General features: G+C 34.1%; 1 protein-coding gene across 1 annotated transcript in view; it reads right to left on the bottom strand.

The window, feature by feature from the left end:
• CSRNP3 (cysteine and serine rich nuclear protein 3) overlaps positions 1 to 14,022 on the bottom strand; it is a 210,625-nt gene that overhangs the window by 182,696 nt on the left and 13,907 nt on the right. The window contains exon 2 of the mRNA XM_015110246.2: positions 10,273 to 10,442. The gene's annotated coding sequence lies outside the window, so the exon portion shown is untranslated. The remainder of the gene's footprint in view (positions 1 to 10,272; positions 10,443 to 14,022) is intronic.

The following is a 14,022-nucleotide window of genomic DNA, read 5'->3' as shown; positions in this document are numbered from 1 at the left end:
GTCAATAAACATTTTGTCTGAAGAATGAACTTATAACTCCAATCCCACAAAATTTGCTTCCATTTAATGATGTACTTTTTCCAGGTTGAAGTTTTCTGGAAATGAGAGTTAAGTTTTCTCCAATCCATACAACGTACTAGTTGACAATTATATTTTTTAGCATGGTTGCATGCTAAAAAATGTCATGTCTATTAGTCTGAAGTTCTCAAGCAGAGTATAAGTTCCTTAGGACCGAAACATGCTTTTCAGTCTGCTCATACGCAGCAATACGTCTTCAGTGTAGTCTTTGACATGCGGTGTGCTCCGTTAGCCCTCATATAAATTGAATTTTAATAAACTCTTGAGATATATAAAGAATTTATATATCTTTAGTCATGTGAGGTACTAAAAGCAGAGACATGAGAGTTTCAGGATTTTACAAAACTAATTTTAATGGTAATCAGCATAGGTGGTTAAACTTGATCAGAATCTCAATCTCTATCACTTCCAGTGGTACTGTCATTTTATTCTAATGAATAATACTTTCGATAAGAACTAAAGGACCACTTGTATTTAATGCAGAATTTTTTAAATTAAAGATTTTAAAAACAGTTTTATTTGTTACATGGCATGGAAATGATGAAAATATTTTTATTTTCTTGTAGAAAGCATAGCATACCATAGTGGTTAACAGTGCCGGCACGGGAGATTGAGCTGGTTTTAAGTTTTTAATACGAGCATTTATAAACTGTGTGGACTTAGATAAGCTACTTATCCCCTTTGCATCTCAGTTTCCTTATCTGTTCCATAAGAATAAACTGTGCTAGAACTACCATCCCTACTCACCTCAAATGTTGTTTTGTGAGGATTACATTATATGATGCTTCAAAAACATTCAACATTAAAATGAAGGATCAGACGCAAGAGGGTTATTGGTAGTGCTGTCTTGTATAACTTTCATCTTATTATCTCTTTTTTATGTGAATTTGAAATGCATTTAAAAATGTATTTTAAGATAATCTTGAACATTTTAAAGGTCTCTTAATGCACATACATTGCCACATTAATTAGATACTCATGTGAAATTAAAGAAATTAATTTAGAATGAAATAGAGTCAAAGGCAATTATAGTTTTACATTAGGAAGGATATTTTTCAGTTTATCATATTAATAGGTCAAAATAGGATTACCTGGCTATGTACTATTAGGAATCTGATACAACTTTACATTCATTATTTATTAGAAAGCATTAATGGAAGAATATCTCCTTAATTTAGGACAAAGTATATCCTATGGCTAAATTAAAGGTGAAATGGTGGAGGCACTTCCATTTTTAAAGCACTATACCCTTTCTAGTACCCCAAATAACCTTTTAGAACATATAATTACAAAATCCCATTCACAGTAGACACAACAACTGTTAAAAACTTAGCAGGGAATATGCATTGCAAAAAGAAAAATGTAAAATTCTGCTGTGTATAAAATAATAGTTAAATACTAAAAGATATCTAATGTGTTGCCTAAATTAATCTACATATTTAGTGGAATTTCAACAGTGTAACAAGTTTGCTTAGTAGCTTAAAAATATTCTTCTAAAATTTAAATAATAATCACGCGAGATAACATTAAACGTTAAGAGTACGGTAGTGTACTGGTTTTCTGTTAATAGTGGTGGGTTATGAAAAATTGAGAACTCTCATCTGAGATAATAAAATTTACTAAAAAGCCATAATAAAACACTAATGCCGTTTTTAAAATAACCAGAGCATGTAATAAAAAGAAAACCACAAACACTGATCACACTATATGTGATAATTTAGCATAAGAATAGAATTACAAATAAATAACAAATAATATATTATTTAATATATCATTTTAGGAAAACTGGAAAATTATCTCAATGTCACACAATATGCCAATAAAATTTTCAAATGGACTAAAGGTTTAAATACATATAGAAATTTATGAAAATCATAGGAGCAATTATTTGTGTACAATTGATCTTGGCAGTAGAAGTTTGCCTACACAGCTCCTAATGCTAAATTCATAATATATTTGACAGTATAAATATGTTTCACTAGCAAACACAGATTTAGAAGAAAAGTGACAAAATAGGAAAGATATTGTGTATGCATTCACCAAATAACTAATCCTTAATATTATAGAACAATGAAAAAGAAAATCACCATCATAATAAAAAACCTGGATAGGCAATTCACACACATACACACATACAAACACACACACACACACACACACGGCAAATGATTAAATACATAAATAATTAGCTTCCTAATATTCAGAAAAATTCAAGTGCAAGCATTGGTATATGTTTTCACTAATCATATTAGTCTGTATGTATGTGGGGGGCTCTATAATGCTTGCATATATGAATGTATTTATACATACACAGAGAGAGAGAGAGAGAGACAGAGGAAGAGAAAGAGAGAGAGCCAGGGTGGGTGGGCGGAAAGAGAGAGAGATTCAGACAGACATAAGAGAGAGAGAAAATACCTAACCAGTTTCGGTAAAGTGTTTGGTAAGGTGTTGAGGAAATACGCACTCACATATTAGAAGTGGGCATATAAATTGATAACGTTTTCTGGAAGGCAATTAAAAACAATACCCTTTTAACTATGATTTCCACCTTTAGAGATTTGCTCTAAGATTAATCTACAGGTAAGTCATAAACAGCAGTAATCATATTGGTGGAAAATTCTAGAAAACTATTATAATACCAAAATAGATCCAGTTAGGATAAAGTATATACAAATAAATTGTGAAAATATATATAGATTTTTTAAATCACCCAGAAATCTACTACTTGTTGAATATTACCATCTATAGAAAATGTGTGTTTTTCTTTTTCCTTCTGGATCTTATTATAACACGAATTTAAGATTTTATAAAACTTGATGAAATTAATAGAATTTTGCAAACCTCTTTACAAATGTGAATATATTTTATGTCAATAGATACATTTATTCAGCTATTTTTGTTGATTATATCATACTTAATTATGTGGATTTTCCAAAGATTATTCAACAAATTGCATAGTATGTAGGTTCTGCATACTTTTTCACCATAAGAAAAAATACTGCAAAAATCATCCTTAAAGCTAAAACTTTTTCCTACATTTCAGCTTTTTAAAGAAACAAAGAACTGTTAAATACATCAGCTCTAAATATTTCAACGTTCTAATTTACCAATAAATGAGAACGCTGAATTCTGATTTAGTAATAAATGTAAAGGTTAACGAAACTATATGAGGAGTTTGGCAAGTTACCTAGTTCATACTGGCAGTACTGTATGCATAAATTGAAATCTTCATGAATATCTGATATGAAAACTTATTTTTCAATAAAGCTGAACCTGTTGAAGCAGACCCTAATTGTATTTAACAATCTTAATAGTTGCTATACAATTGGCCTATTTCAGTTGACTCACGTTATGCTTAAGATGAAGAAAACATTTCATCAGTTGAATCTTTTTTAGTAAAAAGTCATGAACATACCAATCAAAAATAAACATATTTAGGAACTAAAGTAAGGAGAATTAAATGAGATAATTTGTTTAAAGCATTGAGCACAATGCCTGCCAAATGATAAAATGCTCAATAACACTCACTATTCTGATTATTCCCATTAAGCAATGTGAGGGAAATATTGGACAAAGGCCCTGCCATCAAGGAACTTAAAATAATTGTAATTATAAATTTCAACCATTTCCATACTCTCACTTCAAAGCTACTACAGAAGAGCTACTCTGTTGGAAATAATAATGTAGGCTGTGTTTATCCTTTTTGTACTCCATTCTTTAATTTTTCAAATAAACATTTGTTTATCAGACATTGAAGGGCATTTTAAAAAACATATGACTTTTCTTATTAATGTTCATGAATTACTTAGTTAACTTAACTCCCTAGGTTTCCTTTTGCAGCCTCTCTAGCTTTATGCCTATTCATAAAAATCCAAGCCAAAAGTATGACATCTGTCTTATGTAACCATGATCTTAGCATAGCATTTCATTATAACTGATTAATGACCACTATAATGGGAAGCCTAATCATCAATTCTTTTGGCACGTAAATAATTCTTGAAATATATATCTATAAATGTATATATATCCGCAATATGTACTAATCTCTCCAAGCCAAAATGATGGTTGTCATAGAAACAGCAAACAGCAGAAAGTCGGATCTGACATAGCAAGAAGATAATGGACAGCATCTTTGGAGGAAATCATAAAATAGGACAGGCTATGTTGGAAAAATTATATATAATATTAATTGCCATGATTTCTTCCAAACCAAAGTTCTCAAAGATGGAATTAAATACCCTAGCCCCTGATAAATTTAAAGTACATACATTTTTTAAAATGTGGGAGTTGTAGGCATTAGAACAAATTTCAAGATCAAATATAAATAACGGCCAGGCACGGTGGCTCACATCTGTAATCCTAGCACTTTGGGAGGCCTAGGTGGGAGGATTGCCTGAGGTCAGGCCTTCAAGACCAGCCTGGCTAACATGGTGAAACCCCGTCTACACTAAAAATACAAAAATTAGCTGGGTGTGGTGGCACTTGCCTATAATCCCAGCTACTCAGAAGGCTGAGGCAGGAGAATTGCTTGAGCCCGGGAGGTGGAGGTTGCAAGCGAGCCAAGACTGCAAGATTGCGTCACTGCACTCCAGCCTGAATGACGGAGTGAGTCTCCGTCTCAAAATACATATACGTGTGTGTGTGTATTTATATTATATATAAATATATATACACACACACACATATATATACATATGTATATATTCTTTATATAATTTGTAATTAAAATATGTGCATTTTCCATCTCACATGATATTTCCACCAACATTACAATCCAATGGCATAAAAATATGTAACAGTTTATGTATTTTGCATATCTACATGAGACAATTAATGGGACCCAGCACAGAATGGGTCTCACTATGGAAATATCTAGCACTTTTAGCCCTCTATTTAGCAGTCTTCACCAGTTTTCATGTTTCTTTTGAAAATTGTTTTAATTGAGTTTGAGTTTTTGATGTTTTCTTTCTTTTTCTTTTTCTTTTTTTTTTTTTGGTGATGCTAAGACTGTTGCAGTTGTACATTAAGGATTGTAAAGAGACTTAAGAGTTCACTATATAAATCAAGTTTCATAAAATTTTTTTCAAAGGTCTAGAACTGTAAATTATATAACTCAGTCTTTACTACTACTCCCTTATTATAATATTTGTGAGATAAAGGCAAATGCAACAAACTGAGAGTCCATTGTAATTTTCACTCACTGCAAATACTTTTCTGCCTGAAAATTAAATATCATTAAAAAGATGTTTTTCCAAGTTTTTATGTGCTGATTTTTGGTTGAAAAGTAAGTTACATTTTTTGTTTTGTTATATTTATTCTGATTGCTCTTTCTTCCTTACATTTAAAAACTATGCTTTTGACCTTAGTCCAATTCTCAATGGAGTTCAGTATTTTTGAGACTTTAACTATTCCAGTTCCTGCAAGATCACTGTAGCCGAACATGTAAAACATATGGTACAATAATTCTGTGGCCCTAAAATATTCCCAGCTTATTTACAAATTCCTCAAACAAAAAAGAAGGATTTCTTCTTATATACAAACATGTACTTCCCAGAGTGGAAGGATTAAATATTATTGCAGCCCATTTAGAAATCGCACCAACTGTCTCTCTCTCTCTCTTTCTTTTTTTTTTTTTTAAGCAGGACCATATTTAATTCCTTCCTGCATTCACTTGCACACAAACACTCTTCCCCCAAGCTGTCAGAAAGCATCAGACTGCCTGATCTGCACAGTGAATTTCAAAACCTTTTGAGAAACACAAGGACATTTGCTTCAGGCACTGATTTCATCATCACCATCATAAACACCAAGTATAAAGCAAGTCAATCTCTGGTATTCAAACCAAAGCTAGAAGATGATGGTACTTTGAAGATGGTTAGTAGAATTTTAATCACCTAAATTTGTTTGGATGCATTTTTCAAGCCATGAGATTTTGCAGTTGGGCAATCATTTATTTATTGCCTGTGACCACTCCTAGATGGCCCCAAAGTAAGGATGTGATTCTCTAACAAGAGGTTTATAAAATACAAACACTCTAAGATTTATTTGTAAATAAATTACACTGTCAGATGAAAATGTTTTGATCACTAATGTGAAGATGGTATCTTTAATATTTAATAGCAACTTTAATTCTTGTGCTCTTCATGAAATGTAGCTACAATATCAGTTCCACCTATGAACATCCTGAGTAAATAATAGATGTGGGAAATTTGGAGGTTTTCTATGATGTATTTTGCATCTCATGCTAATAAAGCCATATCCTTCAAATGATGTCAGCGATAGTACCATTAACATCACCAGGACTACCTTTATATTTAGCTTTTCATGGGAGTTAAAACCACAGTGGCTGTTGTTTTTCTAGATTCATTGTTACAGATAAATAAAATTTTATTTGAAATTTGGTCCAATTGTGCTTTTGAGCTTAAAGCCAAATTTAAATGAAGTTTGTTGGGAATTAAAACAAACAAGCAAATATAAAATCCAACTCTGTCCCTAGCCAGTAAAGTTGAATATAATTACTCCATTCAGTCAGAAGCTGTGACTAAGTGAGTCCAATTGAAATGCAGGGTAAGTGGGTTTCTGCATTCTTGAATTATTGAACAAGTAATGCAAGGTCCTGGAGTTCAAAAGATAGAAAGATACTATCTTTTTTTCAGGGAGTCCAGGATATCCATTGATCCATCTGGCAAAAGTGGAATATACAAAGGTTTTACCTTTAAAGTAAATGAATTAACCCTTGATTTGTTGCTGCTGTTAAAGATTCACACTGCATACTTCATCTAACCTACTTTTCATTGTAACATTTTCACGTTATCACAAGTAGCATTATGTCACCAAGACAAACCAATTTCCTTCATGTAAATGTAAAACAACATGTTTGCTGTAAGATATTTCCATCAATGTCAATGACATACTTTCAACAATCTGCCCTGTCACTTACTTACAGAAAGGGGAAGCAAAATGTTCTTTCATGCTCAAATTGAATTCTCTGCCCACTATTTCATTTAGCTCATTGAGTTTGTTCATAAACTCATCACTAGCACTGTCCTAAAGTCACAAAAAGGCAAGAAGAAATGAGAAGCCAATTACATTTACCAAAAGATAGATTCATTCTATATAAGAGATGCTGGCATAAAAGATACAGCTACGTCTTTCACTTGATGATTTGTGTCCCTCTCCTTAGTAGCCAGGCTTGTAACTGAACCATCAGAGAGCTGTGTGGTCTGGTAGAGAGGCAGACTCTAGGGATCTACATTAAAGTCTTCTGCCACCAGCTCACATTTTGATTCTTGTCAAATTACTCTCCCTGGACCTTAGTCTCCACATCTGCAAAATAAGGGAGTCAGCCTAGACACTCTCAAAGGTCCTACTAGTTCTCATAGTCTTTGAATTCAAAATGAGGTTTGACTCTTCATTGTTAGTTTTTTTCTCAGTTATATACAGAGCACTAGATCCTCTTAAAAACACTAACATGGGTTTTCTTCTTCAATTTGCCCAACTTTATAAAATAATTATTAAAGTTTTGTATTTACGATCAGGCTAAGAGTAACCCATAGTGATAGATAGTTCTCTGTAGGTCATATTGCCATTTATTCTTTACCCTTCCTCCTCACTGTTTATCTGAAGTCATGGTTCTGATTACACATTCAATTACAAGTTGTTCAATGATGCATATCACCATTCGCTTCCAGAGGAGTATTGACAAATGCTTCCCTTAAAACCCCTGAAAATTCACAAAGAAAAGTACATGAACAGCACTACAGGGAGAAAAAAAAAACTTATCAAACGTTGCAGTTGCCTTCTTTAATAGCCTAAGTATTCTCCTCTGACCACAGTGGATATGTATGTGTTTTCTCCTTTCTAGACTAGAGTAATGGTGGTGAAGTGGAGCAGTTATAACCACACATCAAAATAGTTATTAAAAAATAAAACCACTCTCCACTATACTGTTAACCTTCCAGGGAACTGTTCAGGTGCTCAGAACAACTGCCTGACCTATAATTTTTCAAACCTCCCTAAACCACCAGAACATCACTTTCATCTGGAAAGCATCTTGAGCCATAATTGTAAGGCCTGATGGTGTTTAAATGTACATTATAGGTACTTTGTGAACTCACAAGCTATAGAAATCAATAAGTGTCTGCATAGAGAAGTCCTGCAATTGATTTTTCCAGGAGAGAGCCAATTTGTAACTTTAGGAAAGTCATAGACACCTAGGATGTTGTAAGTATGCTGGCAATTAAAAAAAAAAATCACAGGGGTGTGGAAAACACTGCACTGCACTGCACTGCTAGATGAGGAAGCATCTCAAAGATATAGGGTTTAAACTGATTTTAGGAGTGGCTAAAGGAAAAGAAAAAGATTGAGAAATAGTAGGTAGCTCCTGCAGTGCTCTAGGACTGGAAAAAGAAGAGTTCTCCCAAGTACACAGAAAGGATATGAATAGAGTGCTCCTAAGGGTCTTGAATGTAAATATGTACTATTGCTCATCTAAGGGTAAGAATATCCAGTGGACTCATTTTCTCCAGCTTTTAAGATGTGTCAGAAAATAATTCATTCACTCAATAAAAAAACTGCAAGCATCATCTAGTGCTCAGTACTCTTCTAAGCATCATAGGTAATGGCTCAGTGGGAAAGGCAATGTCAATGCCATCCACAAGGTTACAGTCACTTGGAGGGAGGTGTGAAAAGGCTTTAGATAAATCCCAAGCAGAACTTATCCTCTGAAATTCTACTCTCTGGCCATAACTTTTCCACGTAACTGGAGAATCATATCCTCAGAACAGCACCTGTATTCTCCCTTCTCCCAAGTGTTTTTATCTCCTCTTTAGATTTTTACACTTTCTAAAAGTTCCAAATAAAACAGGTTCTACTGTAGTCAAGAGACAAACGTTTTTATTCAAAATGATTCTAACAATGATGGAGAATTATGAATACCAAATAAAATTTTGAATCCTGGGGGAGAGAGAAGAGGATTAAAATAGGATCTCAGGTCACAGAACTACATTGGATGAACTTCAGTGTAATTTTTTTTTAAATTATGCTTTAACTTCTGAGGTACATGTGCACAACGTGCAGGTTTGTTACATAGGTATACATGTGCCATTTGTGCCATGTTGGCTTGCTACACCCATTAAGGCTGTTTTGGTGAGTTTAAACTCCCCAAATACAAATACCCCAGAAAAATAATGCTAGAAAAAAATTATTGTGAAAACAGCCTCTCTTGAACGATACTCTTTTATGCTGAATAATTTTTACCTTTACTCATGGCCTATAATGTTAAAAGGAAGTTTACACCTATCATCTCATGAGGGGTGGGTGAAGGTAAGGGGCTTTCACTTCATTTAGTTTTGCTGTGCATGTTAACTTCTAAAATATAATTTTGAGATTCTTTTCCCTTAATAATTGAGGTTGAATGAGCACAGAGCTGTTGGAAAAGGATCACTTATTTCACAACCTTCGTATGTGCGTCTGTTACCAAGACTGTAATTTGAAAATGGGTAGAATTTTAAGTTAGAACACATCATACTAAGTTAGATGGTATTACTCACATGAACTGCTTGGGAGAAGTATATACATGAAGAAAGCTGCCCTTACTCAAGAGCATGAACCTAGCCTTGAGTCTGAGTTTTACCTATGTCCAAATAACTATAGGATCTCAAGGTTTTCAAGGCCTTGATTTCACATAAGCAATCTTTATAAAAACAAACATCATTTTCTCATCTAGGAAGTAATTACATGTATTAATTACTTTAATTAATACATTAATACATTACATTAATACAATATATTACATTGTATTATATTACTTGTGATTAATGCATTAAACTCAGCACTGTAAATATTCTGCAACTCACTGACCAATCTATAGAAGTTCAAAATGGCTTAACTGATTAGATTTCAAAAGATAGATTTATTTCGGCAAGCTGAACACATTCATTAAATTATTTTCAGTTGCCGTCTGCTTACCTCCGATTGGACTCATTTCTGCCTCCTATATACTCACTCCATAGAAATGAGTAGAAGTACACTGCTGAAGTTTAATTAACCAAAATTATATCATGTTTTACAAATACTTTGGTGTGATGAAGTACTTAAGAGCAGATACAGGCCAGTGAATTAAGCTAAAGCCCCCAAGAATGGCCCATGCAACACAATTTAGAGCACAACTGAAATAGAGCTTTAGATACTCACTGGTAAAATCATTAAAAGTGAACGATTGACACTATCAACACTCTCAGCACTGTCACAGCTGAAAACTTCATCATCTGATTCCTGCACTGAAGAGCAGGGTGAGGAGCCGTCGACTTCTTCAAACTTCCCCTTTAAAATTCCACTCATAGCTGCAGCGCTGTCACATGTACCTGTAACGGGGACAGGAGCAATGGAGCTGCTGATTGGATAGTCAAAGTCTCAAAGTCATTTGGGGGGGCTGTACATTTTTGAACCACACATACCACATTATCATATCCATGCAGAAATTATTCTTCTCATAATGTTAGAAAGCATTGAAAACAATTCTACCCTAAGTCATCATTTTTATTCTCGTCCTGACAACAGTGTCTTATAAGAAAAAGTAAAAATTAAAAACATGAATATATTTGCTGCATAAGGAGATATGGCTTACTGTTTTGAAATGTCAAAATGGGAGTCAAATACACTTATTTGATTTGTTCTAGTAAATCGTGTATTGTCATTGACAGAGCCAGAGTTCAGAACAAAATAGATCACTCACTTGCATGCTGTCATATCCAGAGCATACTGATTAGGGTACGTCTCTCTTGCTTGGGATTTCTTTTTTCTCAGGTATAAAGGCATCTACTTTCCTGGGGCTCTTTGTCCATCAAAAATCAAATTGGTTGCTAGGAATGGCGATACCTGCAGAATTTAGATGCCTTATCATGTCTCCAGTCAATTTAGCAGAGCTACAGGGAATACTTGAGTACTATGTCAAGGAGTTTGGCTGAATAGATTTTATACATGGCAAACCAGAGTCCTTAAATATTTTTTTGAATAAAATATTAATTTAAATCTTTTCACTCTCCATATTAACATGATCAGTGAAAGCCAGTCATATGCAGCCTGATACATTTCTTAAAATTTATTTACGTCAATTTAGATGAATCACTAAACTTGAGAGTAGCAATTTCTTCATAGCTATATAGAGAAGCAGTGAAGGTGATCATGGGTTGCAAACAAAGATTCCTACACTGGTAGGTAACCTCAATAAGTAAGTTGGGTCATATGTAATAGAATCATACTCAACTTAGTCTTCTCTTTTGTCCAGTTATTTGCAATAAAGATACCAAGAAATACTTCACCTGAATGAAAATGATAGCATAAGTACAATAGTAAACGACCTCTTATTCAAGGAGACAATAGGTAGCAAGAAGTGTGACCTGTGGAGAGCCAGAGAAAGCATGCTCAGGCCAAAGGCTGAAGCTGTTACTTGGGTCCAGGTCATTTTGCTCTATGCTTTTCTTATTTAATCTCCTCTAACTCTGGCCAATGCCCCATTCATATTTAGATTCTACATTTTTCTTTCTCTTACTAATTTTGTTTACAAAGTCAAAGGAGCAATATTTAGACTGCTTGTAAATTAAATCCCAACTTGAACTGGCTCTACAAGATAGCCCAAGATTGGTTTGGATAGATAACTTGGAAGGGTTAACAGACTAGGGAATCAAAACATCTCTTCCCCATCAGCTTAACACACTATCTGAAATGCTCTTGACTAGAGATGCATCAGTTTGGGGAACAAACTTGTTTACAAAAGACACCTGCACAATATATGATATCAAGGAGAGGTGACATCTTAAGCCATCAAATATCAGCATGGTGGTCCTATCTATACCTTTCTGGTAGTAAGAATCAAGTCTAACTGAAGGGACTTTTTTTATTTTTTTAAGAAAGTAGCAAACTAGAGACTGACCACCCTCCTTGTGCGACTCGTGGACACCATGCTCACCCTTGATTTTGGTAGGTAAAATTCCCTGGGGCATATTTATTCCATGTCTTTCTGTTGACTGACTTCTTCCATTTCTTTATTTTCTGCTTCCTCATATCCCCAGCTTATAGATGGCTTTGGCTTCTGACAGACTTACCTCTACCTTATCATATCCTCATATTCTGTCGGCCTCTATGCTGAACACTAATGACTCTTTTTTTTTTTTTTTTTTTTTTTTTTAGGGAATTTGAGTATCATCCTTTGATCCTTTGGTTGAGTATCATCCTTTGGTCATTTATGCTATTCTATAGAAAAGAGATCTATTTGTCTGTCATTTGTTTATGGGCCATTCATTATTCAGTAAACATCTACTGAGCTTTTATTATGTTCCAATGACTATTTTAGATGCTGGGGAGTGACAAAGAAGCAACATCAACAACATTAAGTTTTGTTTTCTTTTTTTTTTTTTTTTACTCTAATGGTGCTTATTACTGGGTGTTATTAGGGAAAGTAGTAGACGAATAATAAGAAGAAAAAATAAATATATAAACATCATATGGAGATAAATACTATTGAGAAAAATAAGCCATTAAGTGATATGGTGACTATAGGGTTGACTGAGCAAGAACATTTCATTTTTAGTTGATCAGTGAACTAATGTCACTTCACCAAGAGGTAATAACATGGAGGAGGTAAGGGAACCAACAATTTGGACTTCTTAGGGAAAAGCAGTCTAGGACAAAGGAGTAGGGTGTGCCAAAGCCCAAGAGAGACACAGTGGGTGATAAGATCAGACAGGTCTTCAGGGCTTGACTGTGTAGAGCCTTCAAGGACTTTGGCTATTTCTCTAAGTGAGATGAAAACCACTACAGGTACTTAAAACTATAGGGTTTAAGTAGTATAGTGCCAGGATCTGGCTTTCATTTTAAAGGGACAACTCATCAGCTTGTTATTTCATCAGAAAACAGAGGGTCTATAATAAAGAAGGTAGCTTTGATGGGAAAAAGGAAAAGCCTAGTAGGGAGGATTTAGTGGCTCCAATAAGCAGTTACAATCAGAAAACCTGACAAGTCACCGGGCTGAAGAGGTCACTAGTTCCTTTGGGGTGGGAGTTGGGGAATAAGAATTTAGAAAGAAGTTAAAGTGGGGGGAAGGTCAAAGTGTTTCCTAAAAGAATTTAGTTACTTAATTTCACCTAGGACCATCTCTGGTTTCTAGCTTTGTTAATTATTTGATGATGGTGGAGGCACCTTACCTACTAGATTTAAAATAAGAATCATCCAGATACTATGTACCACTTGTGGTGCTACTGTGGCAAAATAACAACACAAATGTAAGCTTTCTTTTATCACTCTAAAGAAATATTTCTTTTAATTCAATAGAGTAAGGCAATATGTGGATGGTGATCATTCTCAAGGATGTATTTATTGATGGGAAGATGGAGGCACGGAATTAATAACTATTTTATCTACCATTCACCCTAAAGTTATTTATTCAATATTTTTGAAAGTCAAATCACCACTACCTGCTACAATAGGGACTACAGGACTCTGGATCTGGGTTGACCCTGCTTGAAAGCCAAGCAGCCTGCACCTTAAAAACTCACTTGTAGACCTAACATAACCTTTATTTGGTTAGACAGACGCTCGTCTTGCAGTGATGTTTGACAGTTTTAGAAATATTGCAGGAAAGTTCTGAAGGACTGAAAGCTATTGTTGATTTTTTAAAATGTTGTTGTACCTTATGTTTATCAGTTATAGGAAACTATTTGGAAATTGTTGCACTATATAGGTGTTTAATTGATTTCTTTATCTAATATAAAATCAATGTAAATAATTTCTGTCAATGTGATATATTTGGTCACATTTATACTTCTATGCCCTGGAAGCTCTGAAGATACCTGCACAAAGTCATTAGAGAAAGATTGAATTGCACACTTATATATCTAAGTAAACACAAAAATAAGGTGGAAAAAAATATTTTCCACCTTAGTTTCT

Source organism: Macaca mulatta, chromosome 12 (assembly GCF_049350105.2).
Source record: "Macaca mulatta isolate MMU2019108-1 chromosome 12, T2T-MMU8v2.0, whole genome shotgun sequence".
NCBI classification, from domain to species: Eukaryota; Metazoa; Chordata; class Mammalia; order Primates; family Cercopithecidae; genus Macaca; species Macaca mulatta.
This window is presented reverse-complemented; position numbering and strand designations above follow the sequence as displayed.